Source organism: Pseudorca crassidens, chromosome 5 (assembly GCF_039906515.1).
Source record: "Pseudorca crassidens isolate mPseCra1 chromosome 5, mPseCra1.hap1, whole genome shotgun sequence".
NCBI lineage: Eukaryota > Metazoa > Chordata > Mammalia > Artiodactyla > Delphinidae > Pseudorca > Pseudorca crassidens.
In genome coordinates this window covers 6,983,474-7,001,731 of record NC_090300.1, presented here as the reverse complement: position 1 = coordinate 7,001,731, position 18,258 = coordinate 6,983,474, and the positions used below count along the sequence as shown (strand labels likewise).

The following is an 18,258-nucleotide window of genomic DNA, read 5'->3' as shown; positions in this document are numbered from 1 at the left end:
CATTTCTACTTGGGGCAATCTGGGAAGGCTTCTAGGTGGAGGTGACCCTGTATCCGAAGGCTCTTCTTTGCAATAGGCCTCTCCCCAGCGAAGGACTTAGTGCTTTATTCTCCTCCTTGTGCCCCTGAGGCCCACTGACTACTCTGCAAGAAATGAGCCGTGTGTAGAAAAACTAGGAAATGCCCTCAAATTATGCAGGGTCTTGGGAGGTTTGCTATGGAATTTGGACTTTGTCCTATGGAAAATAGGGAGCCATGGAAGGCCCTTCAGGGAGTGCCCTGATTTGAGAGGATAACTCTGCCTTGGTGCAGAGAGGGACTCCTCAGGATGCTACCTATTGGCGTGGGATCGTTGCTACTTTCCTGTCTTAGTGTTCAAGGTCACAAAGTTAGACTAGGGCCAGAGAGGACCCCACCCACCTTGTCAAAGGCCCTGGCCCTGACCGCACACGCTTTTGTCCCCTTGTGTTTTCTTTTTCTCTGTAGAAAACACAACACTGAAGGGACAACTGTGAAAATTCCCCCTTGGAAAATCTTTCCACGCAGACCTAGTGAGTCATTGCTTACACAGTCTGCACATAATTAAAATGAAACATGCATCACTATAATGGAAAAGAATATGAAAAAGAATGTAGATGTATGTATAACTGAATCACGTTGCTGTACAGCAGAAGTTAACACAACACTGTAAATCAACTCTACTTCAATTAAAAAATGAAACATGCATCTCCCTCACGGCTCTACATCGACCTTTTCCGAGGAGGGCGTTTGTGGTCCTCGTTTGCCTCTCCCTGGCTCTCAGAGCGTCTGAATGGTGAGCTATACCGGGGTCATCAGTTACGTCTTCGGCTGGTACTTCCCGGGCGGCCCCAGGAAGCCAAGAGGGGGCCGTGTGGGGTGGGCAGGGGTCACGTTCACAGGCAACTCTCTTGGTTCTGTTTACAAGGTCAGATGCTCCAGCCTCTGGCTATTACGGGCTCCACGCTGAGACTGCTAATACTGGGTGGACTCTCAGAGGCAGACAGGACACCGTCTCACTTGGCATTGACACACATGGACACCACGGGCTTCCTACATAGACCTCATGTCAGAGGTCGTGGAGACACGAGTTGAGAACCAAGCTACACCCTCCACTTGGGATGGGTCTTGAAGTTGTGTTTACGCGGCAAGCGCTGTTTTGACTAGGTCTGCGGGACGCCGGGCACTGCGCGGGGCTTGTGGGATGGGGCTGGGGTCCTCGCCCCCCGCCCCCCACCCACACTTTGGCTTTGCCACCACTTTGCCTGGGTGCAGGCAAGTAGCTATGCCCTCGGAGGGGCTGCCCTCACCTGGGAGGGCAGTGAGGTCATGAAGCTCTCTCTCTCCCCCTTGGAGTGTCTGCTTCTCTCCCTTCCCTCCATCACAGCTTTGTCCCTAATGCTTGGGAATTGTTGGTAAGAACAAGTTCAGTCCCGGGGTATGGAGGACAGACCCTGGGCTGAGAGTCATTCGGATGCTTTTGGGTCTCAGGTCAGCAGTTTGCACATCTTGGCTGGGTCTCTTCACGCTCTGAGCCGCCCTTGTGAAGTGAAATCACAATCTCCCACCCTTCAGGTTATGACGAGGACCAGGGAATTTTTTGCGGTACGCGGGCCTCTCACTGTTGTGGCCTCTCACTGTTGTGGCCACTCCCGTTGCGGAGCACAGGCTCCGGACGCGTAGGCTCAGCGGCCACGGCTCACGGGCCCAGCCGCTCCGCGGCACGCGGGATCCCCCTGGACCGGGGCACGAACCCGCGTCCCCCGCATCGGCAGGCGGACTCCCAACCACTGCGCCACCAGGGAAGCCCTGAGGACCAGGGAATTTGAGAATGCTCTGTAAATGTAAAAGTGGACACCGACCTACAGTACTGGAAGAGGTCTTCATTATTATAGTCACTATTATTACACCTGGTCATCTCCTGGCCAATCCCAGTCATCCCTAAGGTGTGGGCAACTGGAGCTATTCTGGCCACTAGGGGCGCCGTGAAGTGGTTTAAAAGACATAACAGCACAGAAGCCCACCTCCGTAGACCCTAAGATAAAATGGAGGTGGAAATGCTCCTCTCTCCTCTGCCATTCTCCTCTTCCCAGTCTGAATTTTACCTTTTGTGAATTTTTTTCCCCTTCAAGTTCATTTAAATTTGTTACGGGGAGCAAGGAAGGTTGGGTGCGCAGATGAATTTGTATCCAATTCTACAGCATTCCAAATGCAGCCCCAGTTGTCCTTCCCTGAGGTCTTTGCATTTTAAGAGTAAATCTAGGATCCAGTGAAGTGAATATATAATGGTTGAATTTCTGATGATGGTAATAACTTAGGCGCTTCTCACATAGAAGAGAACAGAGGCCAGGGGTATTCAAATCGTACAACATTGTGATCCACCTTTTTCTACTTGGTAAAACTAACCCTATTCGGGAGTGTAGTATCAAAAATTCAGTACGAAAAAAAAATTTACAAAGCCAGCCTAGTTAGACTAGGGATCGGGCTGATTAAAATGGAACATAAGACTGTGAGTTACTTAGTAAAGGTGTGGGAAAATAGTCATAGCTCTCCCCTGTGACATGGCCCAGGTGTTTGTCCCAGTGGATCACCTGTTAGAGCACGGGGCAGGGTGACAACCTCTCCGCTGGGCGTGGCGGGAGCCTAGAGCCCCACATCAGAGACATCAGTAAACTCTGGGTGGTAAAGCTGTAATTTCCTTTTCAGATTTTCAGCCATCACTCTAAGTGTTCTGCCTTTAGTAGAGAGAGAACACAGCCAGGCTCTGTGGTTGAAGCTGAGCTTAATTTGCTGTGGCTGATTTTTTTGTTCTCGGTAAAACGATTTTAGTTCAAGTTCAACGATCCCACTCTGTGGCTCATTTCTACTCTTCCTTTTAACCTCTGTCCATGCCAAATCACTGCCCCCTTCTCTCCCTCTTCCCTTTTCTTTCTCCTTCTCTTTCCTGGGCAAAGTCACCATGGCTTGGAAGGAGCACGGGCCCTGCCATTTGTCAACAGAATGACACGGGGGAGGTCAAGAGTCACGTCCCCAGGTGGGTAAGGTCATCTACCTCAAAGGGAATAGATGGATGAAATAGAACAGATGTGCTTGGCACTTGGTGGTATTCCTGCATCCTCACGTGCAAGGGGCTGGGGCCACAGCCTGAGAAAAATCCTGTTTCTGCTTTGAAGACTAGGTCAGCAGTGCTAGGAGTGGGGTCCTTGGGGTCAGAGTGGGCTTTCAAACAAACACACAAGTCCCCTGTGAATCTAAAACTCTCTGCTACATCTAATTTAGTGTCACGATGAGTGAAACTTGGAACCATTTCTAACCACATAATGCAGCGATAGAAAAGTCAAGAAGGAACCAGCCGGAAATAGTTTTATGAGGCCACCTCTGAAAGCCTCGACTCCCCGCCTGCTATGTTTATAACACACTTTCTTCCTAGCTACCTTTCTCTAGAGGTGGGCCATCACCTCTGAATGCTTCTAAGAAGTAAGACTCTTAAGAGGAAGCAGATGGGTAGTTTGAGGGACTCGCCCGACGCAACAGGAGAAACAACCTCAACAGATGTCTTGTTGGCCAAAGCAAGCGGTTAAAACTGCCTCTGCTGACACCTGGTGGACAGGAGTGCAGCATCCCTGCGCCAAAGACAGCAACGGGCATGTGTGGTGAGGGGCCTGGGATGCATCCGTCATAATGCCTGAGGAACAAGGGTACCACGCAGAACCGGAGCGCTTACTTGTGGTTAGTTGACTCACCAGGACACAGGTAGGGAAAACAAACGCGTGGGAAAATAAAACGGTAACACGGAAGCGAATGATGTATTATGGATTTCTTAAAAGAGTTTGATGGCGAGTGAGGCAACAACAAACGAGAACCCACTCCAACCCCCTGCCCTCGACAGCCTCCTAAGAAAGATTCTACTGCTTGACCCCTGACCATCTCCACCCCAGGGCGACGGCAGTGCCCAGATGGAGCTTGGGTTCTGTTGCCTCTGGAATCTGCCCTGAGCTCCTTGCAGATTTTTAACCCTGGGATAGAAAGAATATTCTTCCAGAGGAGACATTATGAAGACTGCTTTGCCCCCCCCAAATCCCTTGAAGATGCAAATAAAATTCTCCTAATAAATATAGTTATAATTGTTCACTATTTCTTAGATGCCAAATGTAGTGGAAGGCGAGCGTCTGCATTGAGAGTTATCTACAGAAATAGACTTCATAAACGTTGTACAATCTCCATTTTCCCCTTCGGTGGGTTCTCGTTTAATGCTGCCTGGTGAAGGCTGAATATTTTGACAAAGTCAATGGTTTCCTGCGAGCACAGTGCACACACAGCTTAGATTTTGTCTTTCAACAATGCGTGTTAAAGGTGATTTTCAAGAATGCATCAGAGCAATTATCAGTTCAAATTTGTAAGAATTAATCCATTATATTTAAATCACGAAGAAAGGTGATTTTTAAAAAAATTACAGGAACCTTGGTTAAGGGTTGAGTCAGGGAATTGGGGTGAATAGATCTACCTAGGAAGGTAAGAAAGGAAAGAAGCCCTTAAAAGACCCATGCAGTTGCATTTTTCTTTTTTTTAATTTATGAATTAAAAAAATCTTATATCGGAGTACAGTTGATTAACAATGTTATGTTAGTTTCGGGTGTACAGCAAAGTGATTCAGTTATGCATGTACATGTATCTATTCTTTTTCAAAATTCTATTCTCATTTAGGTTAGAGGTTTTTTTTTTTTTCCTCCTGACTTTTAAGTTAAATTTGGAATATGAATTCCCTTAAATGTGCCACCAGAAAGTATACAGTCAAAATATACCCCCTTCCATGGTCAGTGATTCTAGGGCGCAGAGGTTCTCAATTTTCCTGGCACCGCTACTGTTTCAGAAACTGCTTCACAGTGACACCAAGTAAAAGGAACAAATGTTCTGTTTATTAAGTAAATAGTTCCAAACAGCCTAATGGTAGTATTTGCATGGTGTCTGACGGCTGTGCCTGTGTTTCCCTCAAAAATTAGACACTCCATTGTGTTCCTCTGGGTTTGCTGTGGCACTCCCAGGGTGCCTTGGTACAGAGTTTGGGGACCATGGCCGTAACAGCTCTGGGAATCAGTGAAAAGTTCGAGGGTGTGGTTACCTGATCTCTTTTTAGCCCTCATTCTCTGTGAACCCAGGGCTACCTAATTTGGCCTTTCAGTTTCATATTGACCTTTCAGTGGGTCAGCCTGGCATGAGCTGTGGAGGAGAGAACAGAGAATGAAACCTCGGCTGGAGTTAAGCTCACTGTGGGCATAAACAAGATTTGACCATCATTCAGTAGAGTTTCCGGAGCCCCTATCACACGGTGAACTTGCGGTGAAGTCTCTAAAAAGTAAAGGAACGCAGCCCTTGCCTTGTCTTAGGAGGGGGACGCAGTAAGCTGTGTTATCACTGGGAATTGCAGGAACACCAAAGGCAGCCGAGAAAGTGGCTGGATGCTAAGTTCTTAGGTGAGAATCTGACGAATGAGCATGTTACACACGCCGGGATTCTTGTAAGAGGATCTCAATAAATCTATAAATGGCAGGTCACCTGCTTTTCTATTCTGTTCTGTTTCTGACTTATATGTAGCAAGGAAGCTACATATAAACTAAACTAGTGGTTCTCAAAGTTCGGCAAACTCCTGGAGGGCTCCTCACACAGATGGCCGGGGCTCTGCCCCCAGAGTTTCTGATTTAGCCAGTCTAGGGGTGGTGGTGACGGGTAGGGGTGTCTGGGAGTCTGCACGTCCAAGCTCCTGGGTGACTGGACTGTACTTTCCAGGAATCACATGTTGGGAGCCACCAGCCTACACCATCTGGGCACAAGTCAGAGGCACTGGGGCACCATCTTGGTGGGCTACACTTGACGCTGGGCAGGTATCCCCACGTCTCCACTCAGGACCAGCCTAGTCAACTGGTCTGGAAGAGGGGCTGATCCAGGCCCCCAGCTCTGTGACTGGACAGTTTCCTTCTCTGAAGACCCCCTTGCATTTCAAGTGTGCATCCTGGAATTTGAGACACTCGAGTCCTGTAGTAACAGTGACGGCGAGACCCGACGAGGTGAAGGAGTCTTGCACCTTCGAAGAGGCTGGCTTTGCACTCTGCTTTCTTGTAAGGGTGGGGCACGTCCATGGAGGCTGCAGGAAAAGCAGTTCTTAATCTCAAGGGAGGGGGGTCACAGCAGAATCAGCTGAGAAGCCTTGCTCGCCATCTCCGGGGCTGGGCCCTGGAATGTGTACCTAGAAAAGGCTTCCCGGCTGATTCTGTTGAGAACTTCTGCTCATGAGAGAAGCGCTGAAGTATAAGCCAAATGTGGAGATGGGTCACCCTACTGTCACTCTTACCCCTGAAGCCACACACGCTCATTGGTTCAGAGTCACCGGACACACTACGTCCTGTTGGACTGCCGCAGGCCTGCAGAGAACTCTCTTTCCCTCCCTCTGGCCATGCTTCCTTGGCGGGTGGCAAAATCGTGGCCAGTGTGGTTGATCCAAAGCACATTGCTAATTAAAAGCCACTACCTGTGCACTGAGGGACCCACTAGAGCACCAACACACCAATGGCACAGAAGCACCTGGACTTCTGCACTCAAGCCACACTCACCCTCCGCTCCTGCCCCATGACTTATTTCCTCCAGTGCGGTCCCAGCTCAGCAGCAGCCGCATCAGCTGGGGACTCAGAGACGCAGATGCTCAGGCCCTACCCCAGACCTACTGAATCAGAACCTCTGAGAGGGAAGTCCAGCCTCCAGGTGATGATTCTGGTGCAGCTGGGGTTCAAAACCCCCTGCCCATTGCCACAGATCAGAAGGTGTTCACAAGGCAGGCACTGCTCTGTGCCCTCTCCCACCAGCTCGCCCAGCGATCAGCCCAGAACATTCGCTAGGTAACGAAGCCTGGGGGGGGGGGAGCCCTACTTCCTGCTGTCAGAGAGAATCAACACTCACTTGGTGAGCCGCCTCTGAGAGGTTGCCAACGCTGCGTCTAAATCATCTCTCGTTTCTTCTGGGTTGTATTTTCCATATTCACACTTCAGCTCCCCCTGAATCCTCTCCAAGTTTTTTACATTCCTTTCAGCTCAGGAAGCCAAAATGAAGATGCCATGTTTCAACCAGGGTCTGTTTCCTGCTGTGGGGAGGGGCATTCTGCAAGATTCTTAAATGCCCGACTCCCAGCATCATGATTATTTTCCGAACAATAGAAGGAGATTGCTGATTCATGTTTGGCTCACGGCTGGCTCCAGGCATCTTTTTTTTTTCTTGCTGTACTTGTGCCGATGCAACACAATAATGTTCTATTCATCCCTCTGAGTTAGAAATGCCAACAGCTCAGCTATGCGACTGAAGGGTCCCGCCTCCCCTTTGGCTTATTTAAAGCCTTCCCGCAAATAACACGTTTTGAAATATTATATGGCGTGATCACTCTGAGCCATTTGGCTTTGGCACCGACCGTCAGACCTTATCTTTTTATTAGCTGCTCCTTGCACAATGCCTGGCACACTGGAACCAGGATTCTTAAAAAATGCCTGTTGGGTGAATCACATACCCACTTCCTGAGGTTCAAACCTGATCCTTCTATTCTGCCCTGATATAGTACAACCCGCCCTCTGTCAGGGGCAGGGCGGAACCCGGCTATCACATTCAGGCTCACGTTTGCATCCAATCAAAGAATGGGTTTGACCTCCTCAAGGTCTGATGGTCCAGGGGGGCTCCATCCAGCCCCTGGCCCCGTTTGCACACTGTCTGCACGGCCACTTCTGGTCCTGCCATAGCCGTGGGGCTCTGGTTGCCTCTCAGCACAGCTTTGCCAATAGCAGTCGGGGCCAGCTGTGGGTTTTTGTTTCCCAGCTGCAAAGTCAAACTGGTGGCACTGCTTAGCTCCTAAAACTCTATTGGTCACCCTGAGCCACACACCCAAATCACCTGGGTGGCTTTGCAAAGTCCCAGCACCCAGGCTGCATCCCAACCCACTTAGTGTTTCGTAACTGAGGCCTGAGTTTTGTAACTGCCTGGGACATTCGGATGTGCAGGCGAGGCTGAGAACCACGGCCCTAAAGTGGCATCATTAAAATGATGGAGATGGGGCTTCCCTGGTGGCGCAGTGGTTGAGAGTCTGCCTGCCGAGGCGGGGGACACGGGTTCATGCCCCGGTCTGGGAAGATCCCACATGCTGCGGAGCGGCTGGGCCCGTGAGCCATGGCCGCTGAGCCTGCGCATCTGGAGCCTGTGCTCTGCAACGGGAGAGGCCACAGCAGTGAGAGGCCCGCGTACCGCAACAACAAAAAAAAAGATGGAGACGGACAGCTCACTGAGGACCGTTTCCCCCCTCCAGGACCTCAAGAGCATACCCTGTTAGGCTAAGAAGGGGAGCACCCCCTTCTGCTCATCTGCCCATTTCTCTTCTCACCATCCTTTTTTTTTTTTTTTTTTTTTTTTTTTTTAGTGGTACGCGGGCCTCTCACTGCTGTGGCCTCTCCCATTGCGGAGCACAGGCTCCGGACGCACAGGCTCAGCGGCCATGGCTCACAGGCCCAGCCGCTCAGCGGCATGTGGGATCCTCCCGGACTGGGGCACGAACCCGTGTCCCCTGCATCGGCAGGCAGACTCTCAACCACTGCGCCACCAGGGAAGCCCCTCACAATCCTTTTAAAAAAATTTATTTGTTATTTTATTTTATTTTATTTTTTTAAAACCATTTAAAAAGATGGGAGTATAGCTGACTTACAATGTTGTGTTCGTTTCAGGTGTACAGCAAAGTGATTCAGTTATACATATACACATATCCACTCTTTTTTAGATTCTTCTCCCGTATAGGTCATTAGAAAGTATTGAGCAGAGTTCCCTGTGCTCTACAGCAGGTCCTTGTTGTTTATCTATTTTATATACAGTGTGTTTGTCTGCTCACTATCTTGACATGTGCTCACCCAAGCACAGAGGGTCTGGGTGAACTGAGGTCAGGAGGTTACCCAGAGTCCTGGCTTCAACATTCTCACTAGGGAATCCCTAAGATGTGAGCAATGGTGTGACATAGGAAGATCCTTGGGGACTGCTCTGTCTCCAGAGAATTCCCAAGGAGGGCACAGACACTGTGTCATTAATCACCAGGCTGTTTGGAGGAACAGACACGTCCAGTTGTTTCTGCTAACTGACGAAACAGAGGGTTAGAGGGACAGGGAAGCTTTTCCCTCCGGCTGCTGAGAGGAGGAATCAGAATGTCAACCCAGATCTAGTGCTCTGAATCGCCGAGCCATCCCATCTGCCAGATGCGTGTCCCTCAGCTGGGTTCCTCGATGGGCACAAAGATGATTAAGCCCTGCTCCTTCCCCTCTGGGAAGCACCGCCTGGTAGAGATGACAGAGCACTCACAAACAATTCCACTTAGAGGAGGTTGTATCTGGTACTCTATCAGAAGCGCAGAGGACCATACAAGTGTGTGGGAGGGAAGGAGTAACTAAGAAAACCTGACTCTACAAAACACAGATGCTCTGCAAATCCTCACTCCACCCGCACAGGGTTGTGTGATCTTCCAGGTCCAGAACCAGTTGTGTACGGAGGGTCTTTCAGAATGGGGGTTGTCCAAAGTGTAGGTGTTTGGGCTGAAATCATCCTGACAATGTAATCTGGATGCCTGGGCGGGATATCTCCAACAGCTTGTTGTACTTACTTATTTATTTTCTTTTTAGGCCGGGCTGAGCGGTTTGCGGGATCTTAGTTCCCTGACCAGGGATTGAACCCGTGCCCCCTGCGTTGGGAGCGGAGTCTTAACCACTGGACCGCCAGGGAAGTCCCATCCATCAGCTTGTTTTAATATCACTTGAACATGTGTCTTAAAAGAAGAAGATAGTATGACCCTTACAGAGATGTTATGAGGATTAAATGAGTTCATACAAGAAAAGTGCTTCTGTTGTGCAGGAGAGAAGAGCCGTCAGGTGAAGCTGTGTTCTCCTTGCGGAGTAGGTGAGGTGGAGAGGCAGGCGGGGAAGAGGGTGGAGGGCTCCCCAAGCGTCCTCGCTGTCTGCTGAGAACTTGGCTTACTTCATGCAGGTTGTAACTTATAAAAAGGGCACAGTATTAGACATACATTCATCAGGGTATAATTTTTTTTAATAAAATAATTGATAACATTAGGAAAGCCTGGGATTTATATCCTCTGTGTGATACTGTGTAAAAGAGGTTTGTTAAGAGGATAACTCACTTCTCTGGGGACAGCAGCATTTATAAAATGGACTCTTGTAAGCAGTGTTGCAGCAACGGATGGCTCCCGGTTGAATGGTCTGTGTTGGGAGTTCAACTAATGCTTTCTCAGCGAGAGAACATTTAAGTCAATATTTTTCACAACATCTACTCTCCCTCAAAAAACAGATTTTTTGGTCCCCAAATGATTTTTACAGTTATGAGATGGAACACTTCCGTTGAATCATCGCTAGAGTCATTGTTTACTGTAAACAAGACACACTATCCTGTTTTCTTATATGAAAAGGAAAGATAGTGGGCCTTGGTCATCAACCTGTATTGTTGGTTTTACCTGCGAAAACGCATTGTGTGATTTTCAGGAAAAATAAATTCGCGTGATTTGAAAACAAAGATTTCCAGAGAAAGGGAAATCAGCCAGTTTCTAAAACATCCAAGGAATAATGCAGATCCTACGTGAAATGCATGAATGTCTTCCTGGAGCTCCATCTTCTCAGTTCCAGGGCAGGAGCCAACTAGACCAAACATGGTGCTTGGCTTTAGAGTAAAATCTGCAACAAACCTAAAGAGTTTCTGGTTGTGTGTTCAATGAAACTGAGTAGAGAAGAAAGACGATAATGGTACTTATGTTAACATGTTACTGTGTTAGTCACCGTATATCCTGCGCATGTGTATATGGGTCCATAAAAAGGAGGATAATAATAATGATAAAAAGAAAGGCAATAACTGTAACAGCATCTAACATGTATTGAGTGTTTGCCATTCTGCTAAGTGTCCTACATATACTACCTCCTTTATTACTCTCAACAACCTGTGATGTAGGGGATCTAAACTTAAGAGATGTGACGCCCTTGGGACTTCCCTGGTGGCACAGTGGTTAAGAATCCGCCTGCCAATGCAGGGGACACGGGTTCGAGCCCTGGTCTGGGAAGATCCCACATGCTGCGGAGCAGCTAAGCCCGTGCGCCACGACTACTGAGCCTGTGCTCAGGATCCTGTGAGTGGCAACTACTGAGCCCGCTCACCACAACTACTGAAGCCCGCGTGCCTAGAGCCCGTGCTCCACAACAAGAGAAGCCACTGCAATGAGAAGCCCATGCACCGCAACGAAGAGTAGCCCCCGCTCGCTGCAACTAGAGAAAGCTCACGCGCAGCAATGAAGACCCAACGCAGCCAAAAATAAATAAATAAACAAACAAACAAATAAATAAATTTAAAGAGATGTGATGCCCTTGCCCAAGGTTGTAAAGACTGTCAAGTGGGAGGGCTAGGAATTGAACCCTGGTCCTGTGGATCCAGACATTTTGCTCTAAACTACTATACTTGACTGCCTCTTGAAAGAATAAAGGTTACCTGCATTTGCGATGCCTTTTTACATGGGTCATTTCACTCAATGCCCACAACTTCATTTTATTATATCTTTTACAACTGGGGACACTGAAGCTCAGATGTTAAATGTCTAAAGATAAACCCTGCTGCATGGGAAACCTGAGGCTCAAAGTTCTGCTTCCTGACCTCCGAGCCAAGTGTGTTCTTGAAGACTCTGAGCTTAAATCTTTTCTGAATGGAAGGTCCTGACGACTAACTGTCCACGTCACTACCTGTGAAGGCAAAAGCTGAGCCACGGTTGCACCTATGGGATATTTAAAAAAAACATGAAATTCGTAGCTCAGAATATCAGGTCGATGACATTTTAACATACAGCACACACAGTTTGATCAGCCCAGCCCACATTATTTGAAAAGTTCACTCCTGATGGGTCTGAAGCTCCCACACGCCCAGCCCCTGATGAGTGAGACACCTATTACCTGAGTGACAGGCAAACATTTCCTGTGAGAGATGAGACATTCTCTGAGTTCAATCAAGGTGACGTGGCTGTTCATAAAATGAGTAGTTCTGTTAATAATCACTGCTCCATTTGATGGAGGATATTATTCCCATGATTTCGCAGTTGAGTGGATGAGAATAAGCCTTATCAATGTACCAACTGGGTAGGAGTGTGTGAAAATGAGCTGAGCCCTCACAGGGCTCAACCTCATATTAATGCTGCCGGAAGAGTTTATAAAGGGTTTACCCATGAATATCCCCTTAATAAAGGAGAGGTGATTTTCTTGAAAAGCCAAGAGATATCTGGAATTTCGGGACATCAGCAGTTGTCTGAAGGAAAGGCGGAATCGTATAATGGATAAAGCTGGCTGACTGCAGCTTACAAAACCACAGACTTTTCAACCTCCAAATGAGTGCCAGTTTGTTACCTGTCACTCCCCAGCTCCAAATCCACCCTTCGGTTCTCTGCTGTGTGATTCTGAGGCAAACGCTTTCCCACAGTGCCTGGCCAGAGGGTGTTCTACTTGATTCCACCAATAGGAGGCACCAGAGGGAGACTGGAAGGTGAGAAGAGAGAGGGCCCTTCCCTCTCTTCTTCAGGCCCCTGGGAGCCCCTGCCAGCAGTAGCTGTGGGCTGCAGCCACTGGTCTCTTTTAGCATTTCCAGGAGCAGTCTTTGCATCCTGCAGAGGTTCTAGCAGCAGCTGGTTGGAGCCCTTTCTTAGTACTTTGAGTGCCAACTCCACAGGACTGCTCCTCTGAGCATGTGTGAGAAGTTATAACCCCTGAGCTAAAGGGTCGTAGAATGGAAGACTGCAAAGGATTGAATTTTTTAAAAAACATTTTTTAGCATAAAAATAACACCAGTTCACATGGAAATGTTTGTGAACACAGATAGTATAAAGGAGAAAAAAAGTCAAAACCTGTCCTAGATTTAACCACTGATATTTTCACATACTCTTTCTGGTCTCCGCCCCACACCCCCCCACCTCTCCACCCCACACTTCTACATATTAAAAAAAAAGATTATTTTTAATCAACACTTGGTCTCTAGAATTTTCACATGACAACATGAGGAACTCAACTCTAAGAGGGGTGTGACCTTGCTTCATCACAAGGACAACTTGTCTCTTCCATTTTGGGACTGGATCTCTCTGGCAAGGGTTGCTCACCTCCTACCCAGAAACTAGACAATGGCCATGACTACAGGCTCCCATCTCTGCTATGTCTGTTATGCCTTCTCAGTTGTGATCATAAAGTAAATAAGAAATCTGTGTACATTTAGGAGGAATGCTTAGTATATTATGAGCTGGCTCCTGGAGTGAGTCTATGAAAAATGTTGAAGAAATATGGAACACAGTAGTCTGCTCTGTAAGAATTGGCATGTTTGGCTAAGAGATGGCACAAATGTGGTACTAACTATCCTGGTCTGCCACACATATTTAGTATTTTGCTGCTTCTACATTCATTCACTCATTCACTTATTCACTCATTCATTCACAACTATTACCAGAGTATCTACCAAGAGCAAAGGCAAAGCACTGTGCTAGTTGCTGGATTCATGAATAAGATACAACTGCCGCCCTTTCTCACAAAATTCATAGCCAGAAGAACCAAACTCTGGGAAGAAGAAGTTAAAATATCCAGCACTTTTCCTGATTAATAAAACATCTTATTATTACATGCGTTTGTTCTTCGCTCTCTCACAGGTACACTTGTCACCAACTCCTTGTGCCCCTTGAGAAATTTTCAAATATGATATTTTCTCAGATAAATTTAGTGTAGAGTAACTGCCTGTTGATCCAATGTTTCAGTCTCCATCTACCTTAAAATTATTTATCAAGTAGAAAATATGACCATTATGAATCGTTATGCTCCAAGGAACACAGTATAGTAACATATGTAATTAAAATGAAGAAAGTTCAAGGCAAAATAAATGGAAACACAATAGTAGTTGAAGATTTTAACATACCTTGCATCCCTTGAAAGATTAAGTGGATATAAAATTATAAAGAATATCAGATAATACTATTAATAATGTTAATCTAGAATTATATACCAAATTTCACACCTAAAAAATAATTATAGAATAACAGGGTAAAAACTGAATAATCATAAAATGTGACCAATGTTAGGTGACAAAGAAACTTCCCAAGAGTAGAAATAAGTAGAAATACTAGAGACAAAATAATAATATTCCTACAATATAATCAACTTAGAAAATTAAAAAGGTAAAAGAAAGAAAAGCAGGCACATACAAAAAGGAAAAGTGCAATTACTTGGAAATCAAGAAAACTCTTTCCTAAACAACTCATCAAGAGGATATATATGCACCCAATTGCAATATATATGCACCCAACATTGGGCCACCTAAATATACAAAGCAACTATTAACAGACCCGAAGGGAAAAATAGACAGCAATACAACAATAGTAGGGTCTTCAGTACTTCACTTTCATCAATGGATAAATCATCCAGGCTGAAAATCAATAAGAAAATAGTGGACTTGATTAACGCTATAGACCAAATGAACCTAACAGATATATACAGAACATTTCAACTGATATAAGCAGAATACACACTATTCTCACTTGCCCAAAGAACATTCTCCAGGAGAGATCACATGTTGGGCCACAAAACAAGTCAACAAATTTAAGAAGACTGAAATCATATCAGGTATATTTTCTAACAACAATGCTATGAAACTAGAAATCAATAACAGGAAGAAAAATGGAAAATTCACCAATGTGTGGAAATTAAACAAAACACTTCTGAACAACTAATGATCAGAGAAGAAATCAAAGGGAAATCAAAAAGCATCTTGAGACAAATGAAAATGGAAATACAACATATCAAACCTTATGGGATTTAGCAAAAGTAGTTCTAAGAAGGAATTTTATAGTGATAAACACCTACATTAAGAAAAAAATACATCTCAAACAACTTAACTTTATACCTCAAAAAACTAAGAAAAGAGGAACAAACTGAGGCCAAAGTTAGTAGAAAGAAAGAAACAATAAAGATTAGAACAGACATAAATGAAATAGAGACTGGAAAAGACAACAGAAAAAGATCAACAAAAATAAGATTGTTTTTGAAAAGATAAACAAAATTGACAAACCTTCAACTAGACTAACAAAAAATAAAAAAGAGAGGACAGAAAGAAAATTATAAATGCAAAAGGAGCCATTATAACTGATATCACAGAAATACAAAGGATAAGAGACTACTGTGAACAATCATACACCAACAAATTGGATCAAGTTCTGTATACTTACAACCTACCAAGTCTGACTCATGAAGAAACAGAAAATCTAAAGAGACCAATAACAAGTAAAGAGATTGAAGCAGTATTTTAAAAACTCCCAAGAAAGAAAAGCCCAGGATCTTCTGGTTTCACTGGTAAATTCTACTAAATATTTAAGGAAGAATTAACAATAATCCTTCTCAAAATCTTTCCAAAAATTAAGGGAAGGGAACACTCCCAAACTCATTGTATGAGGCCAAAATTACCCTGATACCAAAGCCAAATTAGGACACTACAAGAAAAGAAAATTGCAGGCCAATATCCCTGATGAGCACAGATGCAAAAGCCCTCAACAAAATATCAGCAAACTGAGTTCAACAGCACATTAAAGGACCACACAACACGATCACATGGGATTTACCCCTGTGATGGGTAAAATAGTTCAACATACACAAGTCAATAAATGTGATACATCACATTAATAGAATGAAAATGACATGATCATCTCAATAGAGTCAGAAAAAAACATTTGACAAATTCCGACATTGTTTTATGACAAAAACTCTCAACAAATGAGGTAAGAAATGGATGCATCTCAGCATAATAATGGCCTATATGACAAGCTCGCAGCTAACATCTGAAAGCTTTTCCTCTAAGATCAGGAACAAGACAAGAGTTCTCACTTTCACTAGTTCTATTCAAAGTAATACTGGAAGTCCTAACCAGAGCAGTTAGGTAAGAAAAAGAAATAAAAGGTATTCAAATCAGAAAGTTAAAAGTTAAATTGTCTCTGTTTGCAGATGACATAATCTTATATAGAGAGAACCCTAAAGACTCCACCAAAAAACTGTTAGAACTAATCAATGAATTCAGTAAAGTTGCAGGATTCAAAATCAATATATAAAAATCAGTTGCATTTCTATACACTAACAGCAAACTATCTGAAAAAGAAGTTATAATACTAATTCCATTTGTGATAGTATCAAAAAATAAAATATTTAACAATAAATTTAATGATGGAGGTAAAAGATCTCTACACAGAAAACCATAAAACACTGATGAAAGAAATGGAAGAAGACACAAATAAATGGAAAGATATCCTGTGCTCACAGATCAGAAGAATTAATATTGTTAAAATGTTCATTCTATTCAAAGCCACCTATATAGTCAATGCAATCCTTATCAAAATCTCTATAACATTTTCCACAGAAACAGAAGAAACAATCCTAAAATTTGTATGGAATCACAAAAGACCCTGAATAGCCAAAGCAATCTTTAAAGGAAAAACAAAACTGGAGGCATCACATTTCCTGATTTTAAACTATATTACAAAGTTATAGTAATCAAAATAGTATGGTTCTGCATAAAAATAGACACATAGACCAATGGAACAGAATAGAGAGCCCAGAAATAAACCCACCCATATATGTTGAACTAATTTTTGACAAGGGGGCCAAAAATACACAGTGGGGAAAGGATAGTCTCTTCAATGAATGGTGATGGAAAACAGAATATCCACATGCACAAGAATGAAATTTGATGCTTATCTTACACCACTCACAAAAACTAACTTGTGATGAATTAAAGACTTAAATATAATACTTGAAACTGTAAAACTCATAGAATAAAACATAGGGAAAATCTCCTTGACATTGGTCTTGGCAGTATTTTTTTTTGGATATGGCACAAAAAGCACAGACAACAAAAGCAAAAATCAACATGTGGGACTACATCAAACTAAAAAATTTCTGCACAGCAAAGGAAACCATCAACAAAATGAAAAGCAATCTATTGAATGGGAGAAAATATTTGCAAACCATATATCTGATAAGGGGTTAAAATACAAAAAAATATAAGGAACTCATACAACTCAATAGTAAAAAACCCCAAGTAACCTAGTTAAAACAATGGGCAGAGGTGCTGAATAGATGTTTTTCCAAAGAAGACACACAAATGGACATCAGGTATATAAAAAGCTGCTCAACATCACTAGTCATCATGGGAATGCTCATCAAAACTATGATAAGATATCATCTCACACATGTTAGAATGGCTATTATCAAAAAGAAAAGATAATAAGTGTCGGTGAGGATGTGGAGACCAGCAAACCCTGGTGCACTGTTGGTGAGAGTGTACATTGGTACAGGCATTATGGAAAACATTATGGAAGTTCCTCAAAAATTTGAAAATAGAAATACCATATGGTCCAGCAACTTCACTCCTGGGTATATATCCAAAGGTAACAAAATCAATACCTTGAAGAGATATCTGCATTCTAATGTTCGTTGCAAAATTATTCACAATTTCCAAGATATGCAAACAACCTAAGTATGCATCAATGAATGAACGAATGAAGAAAATATGACATGCATACAATGGAATACTATTCAGGCATAAAAAAGCAAATCCTGTCATTTGTGACAACATGAATAATACCTGGAAGATAGTATGCTAATGATGTAAACCAGACACAGAAAGCCAAATACTGTATGATCTCACTCATATGTGGAATCTAAAAAGGTCAAACTCATGGAATCAGAGAGTATAATGGTGGCTGCCTGGGGATGGGGGTGGGGAAAATGGGGAGATGTTGGTCAATGTGTACAAACTTTCAGTTATAAGATGAATCATTTCTGGAGATCTAATGTACAGCAGGGTGACTATAGTTAAGAATAATGTATTGCATGCTTGAAATTTGCTAAGAGTGTAGATCTTAAGTGTTTTCATCACACACAAACACAAAAAATGGAAACTACGTGAGTTAATGGATGTGTTAATTACCTTGATTGTGGTAATCATTTCACAACATATACATATATTACATCATCAAACTGTACACTTAAAAATCATATTGTAAATATAAATAATTTAAAAATAAGTATGTATACTTTTATTTGTAAATCATACTAATAAAGCTGAAAAAATTGAAATGCATTATGCATTTAACATTAGGTATGTTAGAAAAAGAACACAAAGA

At 44.0% G+C, this 18,258-nt stretch overlaps 1 protein-coding gene across 7 annotated transcripts in view; it reads right to left on the bottom strand.

Annotated features, from left to right (window-relative positions):
* Nucleotides 1-18,258, bottom strand: part of THRB (thyroid hormone receptor beta) — a 386,891-nt gene that overhangs the window by 106,230 nt on the left and 262,403 nt on the right. The window contains exon 3 of one of the 7 annotated variants that reach the window (XM_067737349.1): nt 9,682-9,830. The exons of 4 other annotated variants lie outside the window; for them this stretch is intronic. The gene's annotated coding sequence lies outside the window, so the exon portion shown is untranslated. Of the gene's footprint in view, nt 1-6,965; nt 7,336-9,681; nt 9,831-18,258 lie in introns of those variants that run through there. 2 more of the 7 variants (XM_067737350.1, XM_067737351.1) reach the window with 2 other exon arrangements.